The sequence below is a fragment of the Rhinolophus ferrumequinum genome, chromosome 12 (assembly GCF_004115265.2).
Source record: "Rhinolophus ferrumequinum isolate MPI-CBG mRhiFer1 chromosome 12, mRhiFer1_v1.p, whole genome shotgun sequence".
In the NCBI taxonomy this organism is placed as follows: Eukaryota; Metazoa; Chordata; class Mammalia; order Chiroptera; family Rhinolophidae; genus Rhinolophus; species Rhinolophus ferrumequinum.
The window spans coordinates 5,460,188-5,480,493 of NC_046295.1; positions in this window are offsets into that span (position 1 = coordinate 5,460,188).

Sequence of the window (20,306 nt, forward strand, 5' to 3'; positions counted from 1 at the left end):
TAGCAATGAACAAACCAAAAGTGAAATTAAGAAAACAATTCCTTTTATGATAGATTTCAAAAGTATAAAATAAAAATAAATTTTAACAAAAGAAGCTCAAAATTTATACTCTGAAAATTACCAGAAAATGTTGAAAAAAGTTAAAGAACTAAATCAGTTGAAAGTATCCAATATTCACAGATTGAAAGAATATTTATACATGGCAATACTCCCCAAATTGATCTACAGATTCAATGCAGCCCCTATTAGTATCCCAGAAGACATTTTTGCAGAAAATGACATGCTAATCCTAAAACTACTATATAAATTTAAGGAATCCAGGATCACCAAATCAACAGTGAAAAAGAAGAATTAAGTTTGAGGAATGATACTTCTTTATTTTTAAAACTTACTACAAAGCTACAGGAAGCAAAACAACATGATACTAACATAAGAGTAGATATATAGCTAGATGGAATAGAGAGTCCAGAAACAAACCCTTACATTTATATTTTTCTTCATTTTTTCAAAAGACTTTTTATTAAAATATAGCTAATGTACAATATTACATTAGTTTCAGGTGTACACCATAGTTCTTCAACATTAATGTACCTAAAGAAGTGATCACCATGATAAGTTCAGTAACCAACCATCCGACAATGTACACTATCACAATATTATTGACTATATGCCCTATGCTGTACATTACATGCACATGACTTATTTGTTTTATACCTGGAAATTTGAACCTCTTATTCCTTTTCACCTCCCCCCTCCTTTTTTAAATTTTTCAGTTACAATTAACATTCAATATTAATTTATATTAGTTTCAGGTGTACAGCTTAGTGGTTAGACATTTATATAATTAACAAAGTGATTTCCTGACTAGTCAGTCTAGTACCCACCTGGAATTATACATAGTTATTATCATATTATTAACTATATTCCTTATATTTTACTTTACATTCCCATAACTACTGTGTAACTACCAATTTGTATTTCTTAATCCCTTCATCTTTTTTCACCTGCACCCAAGCCCCCTCCCATCTACTAACAGCCATTAGCTTGTTTCCTGTATCTATGAGTCTGTTTGTTTTGTTTGTTCATTTATTTTGTTCTTTAGATTCCATATATAAATGAGATCACATTGTATTTTTCTTTCTTACTTCACTTAGCATAATACCTTCCAGGTCCATTCATGCTGTTATAAATGGTAAGATTTTTTCTTTTTTATGGATGAGTAATATTGCATTGTATATATGTACCACTTCTTTATCCAATCATCTATTGATGGACACAGTTGCTTTTGTATCTTGGCAATTTTAAATAATGCTGTAACAAAAATAGGTATGCATATATCTTTTCAAATTAGTTAGCTTAGGGTTAAAGAAATTCTTGATCAGGGGTTGAGAGAATTCCCTCTTCCTTCTGTCTGTTTCACTCACATCAACAGATGAAGTGAAAAAGTAGCTAAGTTATATCAGGACGACGTGACAGGTATGTTGCCAGGCTTTGGAAGGCATTGGGCTGATGGTCCCAAGCAAGAACAGTAGATATTGCTTGTCCGGATGAATTGGTCTTTTGGCAGGATGGGCAACATTTCATATCAGTAACTGCCGGACCCTTCAAGAACTGGCCATTCCCAGAGCGGGAGGCAGGAACAAGAAACTTGGCTCTAAGGTACATCTGAGAAAATACATAAGACAGACCTCAGCTGGCAGTGTAATTATTATTATTTCATCATTTGGTCATCTGTCATTGGTGATTTCTCATCATTCAAAATTTTGAAGACCTCCAGCAACATGCAGCTTACAACACCAGTGCATGTCCTGACTACCAGCCGTGAACCTGGTGAGGGCTGGCTGGTTCCCGGCCTCTCCAGTGTGGTCCTCTTGAGAACTTGTTAGCGTCTAGAAAACTTGTGTGCAGCTTGCAGCTTGTAACATCAGGAGACATACTAACTTCTAACAACAACAACAGCGACGACAACAACAACTTTCTTCAGATTGTTAACACCTTGAAAACTAATATGCAGCTTGCAGCTTATAGCATCAGAAGACACCTTGACTTCTAACAACAACAACAATAACAGCAACAACGCCAACAGCAGCAGAATTCTTGGGAACTAACAAACAATGGTGTGGGAGATGCCTGAGTTTCTCTCAGCTACAGATCTGGCAAGGTTTTGATTTATGACTTTTCCAGTACTGTTCTCTGTCGGGAGCCAAGGTTTCTTGTAACTCTGGCTGTTGCAGACTGGCTCGGTTTATGATTAACCTGCTTTTGCTCCTAAGGCATTGTCTTTGCCTGCGCCTGGAGGGTGCTTACAAGCTGCTGAGGTATGGGATAGGAGTGGCCGGTTCCCGGACACAGAGGACTGATGATTATCAGGATAATTGGTGGGCTTTGTCATGAGATAATGACTTTGGGGAAGTTTCAGTGATTTTGTAGTTTCTATGTAGAAGTTAAAAATTTACTTTCAATGAGGTAATGCACACTCGTGATTGTTAAGCTGCACGTACACAGATGGTATAAATTGGTGAAGGAAAGTAAACCCGGTGCTTCAGCATCACTGGAGACCGATCGATCGCATCATCATTTGTGTGAGTGTCTTTTTTCATTCCCACTCCCCCATTCAGGTACTGATCGACTCGTGGCGGCTGGCACGCCACAGTTCTCCCCCAGTTTGATGAGCTTTTGACATCTACTGTAATAGTTACTATCCTATGAGCTAAGTACTGCTTTTGGATACTCCTTACTGATGTTATCTGTGGATTTAGCCAAGTGATTTTTAATCAATAGTAAACATATGTTAGGATCTCTTAAACTTGTATGTTTGTGTACTCCTTTGATGTGACATTGTTATCAGTGTATATAGTTTAGTCTTAACCACCTTTACTTTCTGTCATTAGCACATTCTATGAATTGCCTTTGTCTTTTGCTATTGCATATTGCTAAAAAAATTGATTAAATATTGCTAAATAAATTCATTAGCCCCACTCTAGCGTGTGTCCCTTCTCCTTCTTTTCCCTGCTCGTCATTACATCTACTCAGGTCCGCTATCCATTTTTTAATTGGATTGTTAGTTTTTTTTGATGTTAAATTGCACGAGTTCTTTATAAATTTTGGATATTAATCCCTTATGTGATGTATCATTGAAGACTATCTTCTCCCATTCAGTAGGTTGTCTTTCTGTATTGTTGATGGTTTTCTTTATTGTGAAAAACTTTTTAGTTTGATGTAGTCCCATTTCTTTATTTTTTCTTTTGCTTCCCTTGCCCAAGGTGACATATCAGAAAAAAGTATTATGAAGAGATATATCAGAGAGTTCACTGCCTGTGTTTTCTTCTAGGAGGTTTATAGTTTCAGGTGTTACATTTAAGTCTTTAATCCATTTTGAGCTTATTCTTATATATGGTATAAGAAGGTGATCTAGTTTCATTTTTTTGCATGTATCTGTCCAGTTTTCCTAACACCACTTATTGAATAGACTCTTTACCTCATTGTATATTCTTGCCTCCTTTGTCATAGGTTTATTGGCCATACAGGTGTGGGTTTATTCCTGGGCTCTCTATTCTGTTCCATTGATCTATGCATCTGTTTTTATGCCAGTACCATGCTGTTTTGATTACTATAGCCTTGTAGTATAGTTTGATATCAGGTATTGTGATACCGCTATTTTTTTTATTTTTTTTTGTAAGTAGGGTGCAGCTCACAGTGGCCCATGTGGTGATCGAACTGGAAACCTTGGTGTTATTAGCACTATGCTCTAACCAACTGAACTAACCGGCCACCCCAATACTTCTAACTTGGCTCCTCTTTTTCAAGGTTGCTGTGGCTATTGGGGGGTCTTTTATGGTTCCATTTTAAAGTTATTTGTTTGGGTGCTGTGAAAAATGCTATTGGTATTTTGATAGTAATTGCATTGAATCTATAGATTGCTTTGGGTGTTACGGACATTTTAATAATGTTAATTCTTCCTATCCATCAGCACAGTATATGCTTTCACTTATATGTATCTTCTTCAATTTCTGTTTTCAGTGTCTTATAATTTTCTGAGTCTAGGTCTTTTACCTCCTTGGTCAGATTTATTCCTAGGTTTTTTTTTTTTTATGCAATTATCAATGGGATTGTTTTCTAAATTTATCTTTCTGGTACTTTGTTATTGGTGTATAAAAATGCAACTGCTTTCTGAATATTAATTTTGTTTCCTGCTATTTTACTGAATTCATATGTCAGTTCTAATAGTTGTTTGTTTTGTTTTTTTGGGTTTTTGTGTGTGTGGAATCTTTAGGGTTCTCTCTATATATTATCATGATATCTGCAAATAATGACAGGTTTACTTCTTTTTTTCCAATGTAGATGCCTTTTATTTCTTTTTCTGACTTATTGCTGTAGCTAGGACTTCCAATACTATATTGAAGAAAAATGGTGAAAGTGGGCATCCTTGCTTTGTTCCTGATCTTAAGGAAAATGCTTTTAGCTTTTCACCCTCAATATGATGTTATCTGTGGGTTTGCCATAGATGGTTTTTATTATGTTTAGGTGTATTCCCTCTATCCCTACTTTGCCAAGCATTTTTATCATAAGTGGATGCTGGATTTTGTCAAATGCTTCTTTTGTCTCTATTGGTGTTATAATATGATTTTATCCTTTTTTGTTTATGTGATGCATTACATTAATGATTTGCAGATATTGAAACAGTTTTGCATCCCAGGAATAAATTTTACTTGATCATGTTGTATGATCTTTTTAATGTATTGTTGAATTCACTTGGCTAATATTTTGTTGAGGATTTTTGCATTGATATTCAGAAGGGATATTGGCCTATAATTTTCTTCTTTTGTAATGTCTTTGTCTGGCTTTGGAATCAGGATATGATGGCCTTGTAAAATGAGGTTGGGAGCCTTCCATCCTTTTGAACTTTTGGAATAGCTTGAGAATGATAGGTGTCAATTCTTCAATGAATGTTTGGTAAAATTCACCTGTGAAGCCATCAGGTCCAGGACTTTTGTTTGTGGAGAGTTTTTTGATTGCTGCTTCAATTTTGTTTGTAATAATCAGTCTATTTAGATTTTCTCTTTCATCTTGTTTCGGTCTTAGAAGATTGTAGCCAAAATCCTGCTGAGTCAAAACATCTTTTTTACATGAGGAGCTGTACATCATTTGAAATAACTCAAATGATAAATAAATCCCAGATACTTAATGTTTTTAATAATATGGTGCCACTGCAGGGGATAGAGGCAGTGAGGAAGAGGAAAAGAATAACAGGGAGGAAAAAAGAATTGACCTAAACTAATCACTACGTGAATTGCTTTGCAGCTTTTATTTGTGGAAAATCCTCACTTGGGGTGCCTGTACTCTGAGAAACAATCCAGTAAATGTATTTTGTTTCATATTTTGTAGCAGTCAATTATCAACCAGTAAATAATATCTTTGATACTTGTAATTATTGCATACAGAGTATTTTTGTTAAAAGGTAATTAACTCTTGCATTTATTTTACAGTGCTTAATGTAATAAACTTCCAGTCAGATTTCCTATAAAAGAAACCAGATAATATGTGTATTTAAACCACAGAAATAGTATACCAAACTATTTAAAAATTAGTGTTTTTCTACTTAAAATATTGTTTAGCTTAAGACTTCTTGGGGCATTTGTAGAAGCAAGTTAAATTCAATGTTTTTTATTATTTTTTGTAACCAGAGATGGTTTTTACAATTGAAATAAATTTCGGCTAAATAAAATATTGCTAGATATTATAGTTAATAAAAATAATAATTTCTGTAAATTATACTTGCTCTGAAAAAAGTGTAATAAATGCCCTAATGATAAAAAGATTTCTAAACAAAGAAAGAAACAAACAGAAAAATCCTACTGAGTCAGTCGAAAGAAAATTCCCCATCTTCGATATTGTAGAAGAGGAAAGACTTTCCCTCTGCCTTCTTAGGTTCCATGGCTGGGTCTATGAAATATACTGACAATAGGCAAATTAGCAGGAGAAAAGGCATAAAAATTTATTCATTTTTAATATTATATGCATGGAGGCATCACAGGAAAAAAGTGAATACCCCAAAACAGCAGTGAGAGTTTATATACCATCTTAATAAGGGGGAAATATAAGGGATGTGGGTCTCTTAAGAGAGAGTCAATGATTTTTAGGAAAGATGACTGGGCCCTTAGAAGAATTAGGTAGGAGGTTTGGGACAAATTTTGTTTAGATGTGGTGGTCACCTCTAGTATCCTCTCCTGGTGGATGGAACTCCCAGGGAGGAGATTTAGGACAATAGAGTTACTTTTGGAGACTCTTTCTTTAGGTTAATCAGGGAAGTTCAGAAAAAGTCCCCACATTTGTTGTTTTTCAAGTGTCTTCAGCTTAAAATAAGCAATATACCACAGTGGCATATTTGGGGGTGGCATGTCCTAATTCTTTCACTATCTGCTCGCCCTGTGTACCCTTGATGTCTGACCACCCCAGCCTGCCTTCAGCAAGAATTCTGTTAAGTAGTTTTAGCATGAATCCCCCACTCTAGATATCTCTTAGTGATTCTCCATGGACTTGACATCTACTCTGCTTGTCCACTGTAAACCCCAAGGCGTCTTTCCTGTATTCACAGTTGGGTCTGATCTCTTACTCCTGTTATAATAGTCTCGACACCTATTGCCATAGTCCTGAATAAAGTTTTCCTTACTGTCTTAACAAGTGTTAGAATAATTTTTTCTTTAACAGGGCTATGGTCTTAAGAAGTTCGAATTGAATTTTCTAAGCTTTGAAGCATTAGAAAAACCTAACTCATAGATTTTTCCAGTATACACTTAAAGTAATGATTCCTTTTCATGGAGTTCAGGACATCTCTGCCTCTTGGCATATTGAATATTTTAAGGTGAGGGAATTCAAGAAATAACAGGCACAGGAAGGGTTCTCTGACCTCCCCTTTCCTCTGGAGCAGGTCATAGACTCTTGGGTAAAAGGTGCCCTCCCTATACCTGGAGGAAAGGAGCCTACTTAACTCCAAGAAGGAGGGATGCTGAGAAGATTCTGAATGAACAGGACTTGCTGTCTCCCCCAGTTCACTACCTTGACTTCTTACTCTTGTCCTGTCATATTCCTCCACAACCACCTACTCTTCACCAACCCTAACATAAAAACCCAGGTTTCTTTGGATTTTCATTTCTTTATGAAGGCTCCCATGTCACATAAAAGCTTATATTAAATAAATTTGTATGCTTTTCTCCTGTTATTCTGCCTTTATCAGTTTAATTTTCAGACTAAGCCAGGGACCCTGTGAGGGTTGAGGACAACTTTTTTCCTCCCCTGCACTTAGGATACCTATATTAGGTTTTTTCATTGTGAGCTATTTCTACTGGACAAATAATTCTCCAGGTAATACACCAAAAGAACGGTTTATTTGGGAAAAGAAAAAAAAAACAAAGCCACCAAGGTGTGTATATGCACACTTGCCAGCCAGTGTCCCAACCGGCCACCCACGTGGAAAAAAGAGGGGCCGAGACCAACATGGCTTCCCCCTTTATTTGCATCCCTCCCCCAGAAATTACCACAAATTTCAACAGGAGGTAAAGACTAGAAAGTTAACAAGGGACCCAACTCCACCCATAGTCCTCCCAGCTCTACGGTTAAGCATCTTAAGATGCCGGTTCAGTTTTATCAGCTAACTTAAGTGAAATGAAATTAACAGCAACCTATTGTTCCCAAAGGCTCGGAAAGGACAAGGAGACAGAGAAGCCTGAGAGACCTGGACCAGGAAAACATGGGGATCTCCTCATTGGGAACTGGGCCCTTTTTGACTCCTTTAGCTCTGCTGAGGCTCCAGTTCCAGTGAGAATGGGTTTGTTTGGTCTCCAAGAGCTGCAAATCTTTGCTGTGCCCACAAGCTGGAAATCTACTGGGAAATTTTTTTTTTTTTTTAACGTTGATTTCCCAGCCCTACCCCAGAGATTCTTATTGATGGTAATTGGCTGGGCTCCCTCTGGGCCTTGGTCTTTTCCAAAGCACCCCTGGGAAGGGAGCTCCTGCTGGGGTAGGGCCAAGAGTTTGCACCCAGCTGCATGTGCTCTGGTGCAGGTGCACTGAGGGTTGTTCTCTGTCAATGTGAGGGAAATATAGTTGCAAATAAAATCTTCTCCCACCCCAGAAAACCATTCCACAAAGGTAGAAGAGAAAGAAATTGTTATTACCAAATAAGCGTTAAACCAGAGTATGATGCATAGCATAAGCAATCCACTAAAAGGACTGCAAAGACTGAAAGGAATCTCATTCTTTTGTGCTCCGTAATCCCTCCCTTTAGGTAGGCACATAATCCCTCACCTTAGGTAGGCTTTGCCATCTGGAGTCAGGTGACAAGGCAGCCCACCTCCTCCTGGGGATCTGGGGGACGGGGGCTTCTTTGCCTTGATGATGACATTTCAAAGAGGCCCAAGCCCAGGGCCTCAGGAAACATTCCTTTAAGACTGGTAAGAGGGGTACTTGGTCATTAAAGACTTAACATGCATTTGAAAAGGACAAAGAAATTCTGGAAGAAAAGGGAAAGGAAGAAGTCTCTCCTCTTAATTTCACAGGGGAAACTGAAAACTCTTTTCAATTCACATTTGCCTCACCCAACTGGGGAGCCCTCTCCATTTGCTGGCTAACTCACACACTTAACAGCTGCCCTGTAATTCCTGCATTGGCTGTGATATAGGCTCACACACCACCTTCCACCAAGACAAGGGGCCTTACGTACCAGAATTCTCCAACTTTACAACTGAATCACCTTGTTGGCGCGAGGCATCACTGGCCTAGAAGGACTGAAGTTTGGCACAGCAGGGCCTGTGTGTGAGAGCTCTCACTGCAGACTAGGATTTGGGCTCACAAGGAACCTGCAGCCCATTAGCTGGTCTTAGACTCTGAGAGCTCCGGAAAAGAATGGTAGGACGCTGGCTGCCAGACTGCAAACTCTCAGCTGCGCCCAGAGCATCATCAACACAGCCATAGTTGGTGTTATAGATGGGGATGTTTTTGCCAGTTTCCGGTGTTCTGAAGGGACTTCCTGTCTCAAGGGCTGCTTTGCAGCATTCTAAGGAAAAAAGCTTTCATTGTTCTTGGGGAGAAGTCATGTGAGTGGCAGGCACTTGGCCTTTTTACAAGAGCAAACATTTTCTCTTATTTAATGGAAGGCGTTGATAAGGAAGAAACTCTAAGTGCCACCCGTAAAAGGAGGTACTATCCTTAATAAAAAAATCTCTTGCCACAGCAAAGAGGCACCACATCTTTCATTTTGGACGCCTTTTTCCTTCTCTAATTAATCCATTCAATAAGCACCAGGTCTGCTTCTCAGAGCTGCAGGGAAATCTGGAACAACACACACCGTAGTGGGAGCCTTGAAGATTTTCAGTATGCTTGCAATTTTCTTCTCATTTCTCCAAGGCTGGATAATCAAAGACCAGAAGTCACATGTACTTAAATTAAGGTAAATGCCCAAAGGGTCACTCTGCTTAGCCAAGCCCCAGGCCCCTGATCTGTGCCAGCCTGATGCCCGAATCAGGTGAGATGACAACTAAACAGAAACTGATCTAGTGGGTGGTGGATGCCCAGAGGGGGCTCCGATGCACGGATAAGGGCCTCATGCAAAGTGTCAAGAAAAGACAATCAATGCTCATGGCACTTCTCCATGTGATTAGCAACATCATTTTCTTTCCCTTTTCTTAATTTTTCCTCGGAAACATGGTTTCTCCATATAGTTTTCCTATTTTATCAAAGGAATTGCATATAAAGAGTGTTTTTTGTAAATGCATATTTAGTCTACTTTTGCTACCATGCTAAGGTCTGGCTGCCCGCCGCTTGAAAAAGTTAAAAATCAAGAGACATGGTTGGTGGAAAGAAAAGCAGGTTTATTCAGAATGCCAGCATTCTGGGAGGATGGCGGACTCTTGCCCAAAGGCCATCTCCCTGTTCCTAGACGGGTCAGAAGGTCTTACAAGTGCACAAGATGGACAAAGGAAAGGGGGAATCGGTCAGGCAGGTCCGAGAGCTGACATCCTTCCTGGGGTCTGGTCTGTTTTAAGATAATATTATCTCTGGACTCCGGACTTGGACTGAACCACCGAAGCCTGAGGTTTTATGTGTATTCTGGTGTCCGGGCGCCTGAGGATTAAGAAATTGCCCTTTCCAGGTTAAGATTTTGTTAAATGGATAACGAGATATGGGTAGCCTTGAGAAAGGGAATAAAACAGTTTTTCAGTTAATCAGTGAGGGGAAAAACAAAGAGAAAATAGCTGAATATCAGGGTGGATTAAACTGCAAACCAAGTCTAACTACAAGTGGCTAGATAGCGAGCTATGCGGTGAGGTAAACTGCAAACTAGTAAGTCTAATTACGTTATTGATTTACCGAATTTCACCCTTAATGCTTTCTTTATTTTTTTTTTTTAATTTTTATTGGGGAATATTGCAGAACACTGGGTTTTTCCAGGATCCATCAGCTCCATGTCAAGTCGTTGTATTCAATCTAGTTGTGGAGTGCGCAGCTCACTGGCCCATGTGGGAATCAAACCGGCGACCTTGGTGTTATGGGCACTGTGCTCTAACCACTGAGCAAACTGGCTGCCCCACCCTTACACTTTTACACTAAGTTTCAAATTTTTCTGACAAATTTGTGTCAGAAAATGAGTTAGCATTTTATTGACACTATTGCTAGCCCTAGCTATTTTTTATGCTATTTGATTGAATATCTTATTGTAAACAAGTTTCATTAGAACTTTGAGCAAATCTGTTAGCTGTAAAGTTATCCTTCTACATCTTTAGTACAGTTTTAGAAAGTAGACTGTATTTTTTAGAGTAGTTTTAGGTTCACAGCAAGATTGAGAATGTACAGTGATTCCCCATATGCCATCCACCCCCACACATATATCCCCCACTATCAACACCCCACAACCGTGGTGCATTTATTAGAATTGATGAATCCACACTGACATGTCATCATCATCCAGAGTCCAGTTTACATTAGGGTCACTCTTGGTGTACATTCTAAGGGTTGGACAAATGTATAATGACATGTATCCACCATTACAGTGTCATACAGAACAGTTTCACTGCCCTAACAATCCTCTGTGCTCTGCCTATTCATCCCTACCTCTCCTTAACCCCTGGCAACCACTAATCTTTTTACTACCTCGTTAGTTTTGCCTTCTCCAGAATGTCATAGAGTTGGAATCATACAATATGTAGTCTTTTCAGATTGGCTTCTTTCACTCAGTAATATGCAGTTAAGTTTCCTCCATGTGTTTTCATGGCTTCGTAGTTCGTTTCATTTTAGTGCTGAGAAATGTTCCATTATCTGGAACACGAGCTATTTTTACAAAATTAGTTTAGAAACTACTCCTTTCATTACTCCTTACACCAAAATGTATGAGGAAGTAGAGAAGGTAAATGTTATGGGGGGTGGGGCGCTATGACTTACTACTTTTTTGTCCTATTTCTCAAGGTGTTCAGAACCCCAGTGTAATAGGGATACAATTGATGAGGTGCCCCTTAGAGATGTTATTAAGTGATCGCCTTATAAAAACAGTCGTGGGGATGTAATGTACATCATAGGGAATATAGTCAATAATATTGTGATAACTATGTATGGTATAGATGGGTACCAGACTTATTGGAGTGATCACTTCATAAATTATATACATGTTTAATCACTATGTTGTACACCCGAAACTGATTATAGGTCAAGTGTAATTGAGAAAATTTTTAAATAAAAATAATTTAAAGAGCATTATATAGTACTAATTTTAAAAAATTAATTAATGGATTTTTAAAAAGATGTTATCAGGCAATGAAAGATTATATTTTAAAAAGCAATCTCCTGATATTATTAACCTAATCAGTGACTGACTTCCTATCTTTGTAGTTTTTTTTTTGTTTTAAATTGAATAAATTCTACCATGATATTATTAAAGTTTTTTTTTTCTCTGCATCCTTCCTTGTTAATTATGTCAATGTGAAATTTTCTTCAGCCAAGGTTTTCTGTCTGGGACTAAATAAAGGTTGTTGCTTCTTTCAGCAAGATTGAAATTTCCTTGTCCACATATAATCTGTAAAGAAGTACACTCACCACAAAGTTACTCACCCCAAAGTGTTTCTATGACTACAAATTATTGCTAAACTCTTTTCATGTCTAAATAATAATAGGCGAGGGGGACGGCCAGATGGCTCAGTTGGTTAGAGTGCTAGCTCTAAACAACAGGGTTGCCAGTTCCATTCCTAGGTAGGCCAGTGAGCTGCGCCCTCCACAACTAGACAAGGAGCTGCTGCTCAGCTGCCGGATGGTTCAGTTGGTTAGAGTGCCAGCTCTGAATAACAAGGTTGCTCTTATTTAACAAGGTTGCCAGTTCAATTCCTGCATGGGATGGTCGGCCCCTGCGACTAAGATTGAAAATGGCATCTGGGCTTGGAGCTGAGCTGCACCCTCCACAACTAGACGGAAGGACAATGACTTGAAGCTGATGGGCCCTGGAGAAACACACTATTCTGCAATATTCCCCAATAAAAATAATATAATTATAATAGGCGACATTTATAAAGTATTTACTACGTGCTGGGTAATATGCTAAGTATTCCACATATGCTAATTCATTTTGTTTTTACAACAACCTTAGGAGGCATTTAGAATTATATCTCCACTGAATAATGAGTAAACCGAGACCCAGAGAGACTGAGGAACTTGTCCATAGCTCTCCAGCTGGAAGTGATAGTGCCAGGAATCTAAACTCTGCTAGACTACTGGGATATAAATTCTGGTTCACCACGATTGTGCTGAAACCGGGGCAATGTAGATTTGGCCACCATTCAAAATTTGGAATGATTAAGAGCTGTAGAGGATCAGAACATGTCACCCCAAAATATGTCATCTTAGCATCAGGGATATTTTGAGAGGAAGACAATTGGGAAGGAGCAAATGCCAAACAAAAATCTCTGTCCTCCCCTATCTGCCTAAAAGCATGACATAAATCCCCATTTTAAAGTGTACCAGGAAGAGTATGATCTGGACGCTTATTTAATCGACTCTTATTTAATTACGTGAAGTGACTCTGTACTCCTACCAGGAAAGGTAGGAGAGGAATCTAGATAACAAACCTACTACATAACCCTTGTCTTCCGTGAAATCCCCCACATATTTAGCTCCCCAAGTTTGCCACCACTAATACCTGAACACTTTTTCCTGAGTCGAAAACCTGAACACCTTTTCCTGAGTCGACATATTTATTGTTTTGTGTGTGTGTGTGTGTTTAAAATTGGGGAATATTGGGGAATAGTGTGTTTTTCCAGGGCTCCAAGTCAAGTCGTTGTCTTCAGTCTAGTTGTGGAGGGCACAGTTCACTAGCCCATGTGGGAATCGAACCAGCAACCCTGTTGTTCAGAACTCCCGCTCTAACCAACTGAGCCATCCGGCTGCCCTACAGATTTATTGTTGATTGTCAATGTGGAGAGGGGAAAATTTTCCCTTTCCTCCTCTGGTTCTTTCAGCTGGTTAAATAATTTAAAAGGACTAATTAAGAGGAGAAAATCAAATTTAACTTCTTGTGCACGGGAACCCCGCAAACATGAGAGAATTGGAGACCCCACTACATGAGGTGTTCAGAGCCAGAAAGGTAAATGAGGTATTTAAGACATCCTGAGCTAAGGATGAGGTAAGGGGGGCTGCGGCTTCAGAGGGGAGGATGGTCACTGCAGGATGATAAGAAGAGCAGATGTTCAATAATCAGTAGTTTGCCCTGCCGTATAGATAGGTCATAAAACATGTGTGGGGGCTAAAATAAAATTTCATATTTTTCCTCCCACCTTCCGAATTCTTCTAGCTGGGCAAATAATCAAATTAATACAGATAGATTAAGAGGAGAAAATCAAATGTTTAATACATGCACATGGGGATCCACAGAAGCATGAACATTCCAGACAGTGAGGCAGAATTGGGCGTATAAGATATTTAGGGCAAAGGAGAAAGAAAAGGGGGGAGGGGTATTAGATTTCAGAAGTGAGAATGGGCGATTTACAGGTACTTGAGGAAAAGGCAGGAACATTAACAGGTGCCTGCCTGATGTCCTCTTACTTACCATACTTAATTCAAATTAGGCTAAAACAGCTTTCTAAAATTTCCTTCCTGAAGTGGCTTCTGTCTCAATCTCTTGGGCAGGAAAGAAGGGGGAGAGTCAAAGTTCTTTCTGAGGTTTGTTTCTTAATAAACAGTTTAAAGTCAATGTCCCAAAAAGTAGCTTCAGGGTGGCAAAGTTTTGGATCCCTTCATGTTATTTCGGTAATTACTCTCATTATGGGCAAGTCTCCCAATGTAGATACTTCTAAGGTAGTTAAGGGAAAAGCAGCAGTATCTCTTGAGATCGGAGGGTCCTTGAGCCCTCAGTGCGGTGCCTACCGCAGACGCGCATCTCGGAGCCACTCGTTCTGACCCCTACATTAAGATGCCACACAAGCCCAAGTTCTAACCACCCCTTTGAGTCACTCATCACTTAGTTTCCCCTGTCTCTGTGCTCTGCACATATTGATAAAGTGTCTGCTAATCTACGTCTTGTCACTCTAATTTGCAGCTGGAGAACAAAGGAAGGAAGAGGGAAAGGGTTTGTTTTCTTCCCTGCAGAGCTAATACTCTTCCCTCCTAGAGGGGTTGGACATTCTCATCAATGTCTTGGGGACTTGGTTGGTGCCTCAGAATATAAAAGAGAAGAAGCAGACAGGAGGTAGCATTGCCACACCAGCCAGGAGCTCATGGAGCCACAAAGTAGTGCCTTCCTTTCACATTCTGAGAGGAAGAATAGGTTTTTTCATTCGCTGAATCTTTTGAAGCATCTATGTGCCAGCAGTCAGCCAGGCACTGGAAAAGTACTGGGATTAAACACAACAGCAAAACAAATTCTCCTATGATCAGGAGCGTTGGGAGGGAGGAAAGCTTCTCTCTATGCCGGCCTGGGCCAAGAAGGTCCTTGGCTTCCCATAGGAAGGAATTCAAATATGAGCTGATAGAGAGTTTACAGTGAAAGCAAGTTTATTTAGCAGAGAGTGAGTAAGGAAAGGCCGTCCCACACACGGAGTGGCTGTCTCTAATCTCTAGTGGAAGAGAGACCCTTTCTGCCCGCCGGGGTAGGGTTTATATGTGCTTCTTGTTTCCATGGAAAATTTCTGGTATGGGGAAAAGGAGGAAAGAAGAATAATGGTAAGTTTAACTTCTGCAAGGTACAAGAAGAATAGAAAAATGTTTATCTTTAACTTTTGTAAAGTACAACCTCTGGCTAGTTTGTCACAGGTTTAATTATGAGAATGGCCATTACAATGGAATCTTTGCTCAATAGGCTTCGGATGGTCTGTTCTGTGTGATCGATTAACGTCTGCCTGAGTTCCGTGTCTGGTGACACATAAATAGCACGCTTGGAATCCAACCTCCTAGTTCCTTCTTTTGGAATAGTCCTCAAGCCCCTTCCCTATTTCACTCTGACTTAAACTCCTCCCCTTTTCTTCTTTCCTTCCCCCACACTATGCCCCAGCTTCCCCATCCTCTGTTTCCTCAGGGCCCTGGGAGTGTTTGCTTTCCCACCTCCTCTCCCAAGCCACAGGCTCCCCAGGACAGGGGCTGGATCCTCAGCATTTTCTCAGGGCTCATTTGAGGTCCACAGAGGTCTCACCCTTAGGGCTTAGTATGCAGATCATCCCAACATTGTGGGGATGACTCAAGGTGCACCTGCAGGAGGAAACAGATGAATAAAACAGTGTATGTGGGCCACTCCCCCATCTCACTTGTTTTAAATTTCCCTTGGCTGGTTGTCCCTGGGGGCAGATTATAGTTATACTTCCAAAAAAGCAAATGGAGCACAACTTTGATGGGTCACATCTCTGGATAGACAGTGGGGACAGATCCCCATGCTGCCTGGAAGAGCGACCTGCCTCATCTGAAAATAAGCTTGTTTCGGCTTCTTCCATTTCCACAATTAAACACACATGTATGTACACACACACACACACACACACACACACACACACTAGCTGCCCAAATTTAAATCTGCTGGTTCATATAGACTCTCCTTGAGTAGATACTAGAAAGGCTCCTGGCCTGCAGAAGACAATATTTGCAAAGAACCCTGCTAAGTCGGTTTAGCCAGATTCCCCCACTCTTGACATCTGATCAAATTCCTCACCCCTCACTTTGAGGTTGAATCACCCTCACTGGGTTCAGCAAGAATCCAGGTAAGTCTGTTAAACCGGAATCCCCCACATGGATGTCTCCTCTCACCGACCACCTTTGCTGCATTTGGAGTAGGACACGATTTCTTGTCCCTATTGTAACAGTTTTGAAAAAAGTGTTCCTTACCATTTGAACAAGTGTCAGAATAATTTTTTTAGCTTGTTTGAGAAAGAAACAGAGACATAGCCTAGTTGATGCTTCTTGTTCTGTTCCTGCAAGTGACCGAACTACAGACAGTGTGACTTTGGGGTGAGATCCAAATAAATAGCCATTGGGGAAGCACTGATTCAAGCAGAGGAGCAAAGAGTGTTCTGATTAGGAGGGGAAGGCATGGGTTATTTACGAGAAAGGGAATTACATCAATAGAAAAAAAGCTTTTCTATAGGTGCAGACAAGCTAACACAGTGATGCCAAATCTAAAGAATGTTTTTAATCTTCATGCAACAGTCACAATGTCTGCTTTCTTGTTATCTTTATCTTTGCAAACAGTTGTTTGGGATACAATGTTGCTTTAGGCCCAGTCCAAAGGTTATTTTGCCCTGTTTTAACATTCCAAAACATTTGAGGAACAAGAAATGCAAAGGACTTCCTCTGGGATAACTGCTCTGACTCCATTTAAAAGTTGCTTCACTGATATTACTTTTTTTACAGTTTATATGGAAAGAATATATCTCTACAGCTTTTAAAAAAAAAGGAGTTCTAGGGAAAAAATATTCTAGACATCAAATAAGATTTATAGAAAAAAATGAATCCAAGTGTTAATCTAAACCAACACAATTTACCTTATGGTTATTAAAAGTTCTATATAAAACCCAGGGTAGAAAATGTATAAAATTTTAAAGTAACATTTTAGATCATCTTCCTAGAGTGTAATTTCTTCTTGACCTGGAGACTAGAGACTAGGTAAGGCCCAACTGTCAAGGAAAATTAAGAAAAAAGGAAGTAGTGGTGTGTATGTGTGTGGGGGGAAGGGGAGTGGAGGCGGGGAAGGCGGGCAGTGGCCTTTAAAACCACCCATTTCACTAGGGAAACAGAGCTATAAATACCAGATCAGTTAAAAACTCAACCAAACAAAACACAATTGTTGCCCGCAAAACAGGTTCTTGGTATACGCCACAGGAAAGAATTCAAGGACATACTCAATAAGCCAAGCAAGCAGTGGATTTATTAAAAGAAAAGAAGATAATACACTCCCAAAATAGTGGAAGCGGGCAGGCCAGGCGAAGAGCAATGGCCTGGAGAACAAAGGAGCTTAGGAATTTATTACCATCAAAATGAGGGCACGAAATACTTGAAATTTAGGGGTGGTGTTACCGGTGTTCCCAGGTGAGTCCTCACTGACCACTCCTTCCGTTAGGAGGAGAGATTCTTTTCTCCTTATTTGGCCCTTGTCAGAACTGTTCTGGCGGCACAGGGGGTGGAGATTTTCCCTGCCCATCATGCTAACAGTATTACAATCTGTTACAATTAGCTAAAATTCACCTTGAGAGGCAAGATGGTATCCTGGGTCTGTTCTCGGCCACTGAAATCTAGTTCTGGCCATTCTGGTAGCAGCACCTTTTCTGAATGATCTGATCTCCTCCCTCCTTTGTTTCCCTGCACATCTTCCTTCCCCTCCGCCCCCACTCTGCCGGTGGCCTTATTCTTTCTGCCTATGGTAACATTCCTTCCTCAAGAAATCTGGGTCTTTATGGTCTTACAAGGAATTTTGGGACAAAGGTCCATCTTCTGAAACGCTTTCTGCTAAAGGGGCATCGTACCCCCTCTGGGCACCAGCATTTCTTGCTGTTCTATTACAGCGGGGAGGGGGCTAAGGAGGCTTTATAGGTTGGTGGAAGGGGCAGCCCTGAGAGAGTACAAAGACTGGACTGGCTGCTTGGTCAAACGGCTGCTAGCATGATTTCTCCAATCCCAGGAGGGACAGGTTGGAATCCTTAGTGAACAACTGTCTGGAGATGAAATTGGTGTATTCTAGAGGACACTATTTAACAAGGAGATTGAAAAGATTGGGCTCAAACATTAACAGTAGTATTACAGCCACTAGAGGCCCTGTAGATATCAGGGAACCAGGTTAAGAATTTGGCATGTCTTAAAGTGATTTCTGGAAAGTCTAGTAGGAGTTCCTGATATTTGGTAAGGTGTCCTCCCCTGAGCCAATGATGGCCTTTAGTCTCTAGGACTCCTGGTACCTGGTGGGGAGTCCTAACCTCTACTGACATCCCCAGGATTAACTCGGTGGCTCCTTCCACTAGGAGGGCTGTGGCAGCAGCCACTGCCCTCAAGCCTCCCAGCCATCCCTTGGCTATAAAATCCAGCTGTTTGAAAAAGTAAGCGACTGGCTGGAAATCTTGTCCCAGTGGTTACATCACTATTCCCAGTGCCGTTCCCTGCTTCTCCGCAGTGAAGAGGATGAAAGGTGTGTTGAGGTCAGGTATGCTTAGGGCTGGGGCAGACATTAAGGACCGCTTGATACCTTCAAAGGCATTTTGTTGTTTTAAGTCCAGTCTAATGGTTCAGTATCTGACCCAGCTAGGCCCTCATATAGAGGCTTGCCATGACACTGAAACCGGGATCCATATCCCACAGAATCCTGCCATACCTAGGAATGTTCTAAGTTGTTTTTTTGTCTGAGAAGGATGAAGCTGGGAAATGGCCTCCTTTCTCTTAGTAGTTAGAGCTCAGTGTGCAGGAGTTAAAATCTATCCAAGGTAGTCTACCTGCTGTGAAGAAATTTGGGCCTTTTTCTTGAGACTTTATAGCCTCTAGGGAAGTTAAAACGTGGATGGTATTGGTATCTGAAAGTTTCTTAGTAGGACTGTGAATAAGTACTAGGTATGATTAAAAAATACAGTGAATGTTTAAATTTTTAAAAGATTATTACAGTAAAAGACACATTGCCATTAATCCTCCTCAAAATACCCCCCTTGCTTTGAACACACTTATCCCATCATTCTTGCCACTTTCTGAAGCAGTTTTGGAAGTCCTCTTTCACAAGTGTCTTTAGTTGTGCTGTTGTGGCTGCCTCGATGTCCTGAATCAATTGAAAACGTTTACCTTTCATGGTCATTTTGACTTTGGGGAAGAGCCAGAAGTCGCATGTTGCCAGATCCGGTGAATAAGGTGGATGAAGATACACTGTAATGGATTTATTTGACAGAAATTGCTATACCAGAAGCATTGTGTGACACAGAGGCTTTTCATTGTGATCACAAAATATGGTGAATGCTGCCGCCAAATGCCATCCAACGGAAAGGCAGGGTCTTCAATATGGGAAGCGGTGCATCAAACCTTAGTAACAGTGTGTGGCAAGTTTCAACTTGTTCAGTGCAATCAGGTGGGTGTGAACTGGTTGATAGAAGGTGTGTTTTAAAGTGTGCTGTAGGGGCGGCCGGGTGGCTCAGTTGGTTATAGCGTGAGCTCTAAACAACAGGGTTGCCAGTTTGATTCCCACATGGCCCTCTAGTTGTGCCCTCCACAACTAGATTGAAGAACAACTTGGAGCTGATGGGTCCTGGAAAAACACACTGTCCCCCAATAAAATTTAAAAAAATAAAAACTAAAAAAAAAATGAATAAAATAAAGTGTGCTGTAAATCATGGATCACGAACAATGCCTTAACATGAAATGGGCAAAAGTTTCATCCTCTATCATGGCAAAGTTCCATGTCTTTCAGGTTTCTGGCCCCGTGGTGGAAAGGTTGGTATCCTATCTTAATATAAGCCCGGCAGAGACAGCGTGAAGTTCAGGTCCAGAAAAGAGAGACAGACTCCAGAGCCCCACCGGTAAGGAAAAGAGTAGCCAAGTACGTGTGATTTTCAGCTGCAGAGGAAAGGCAAGCTCTCAGTCCGTCATTCATGACTTCCTGAGATTTACTAGTCTGCTAAGAGTGAGATAGATGCAGGAAAGTGAAAACGATTTGGACAACAAGCTCTTACGGAAGTGAGAGTGGAAATAAAGCTAAGAGAACTGGCTCCCAGGAGGCTGTTGCCGCAAAGAGGATTGTATGATTGTGGAACTGCGTACCTTGTTGCATGAATATTGTCTTCAGGTGGGTGGACAGGCCTGGTGACAATCTACTACAATCCATGACA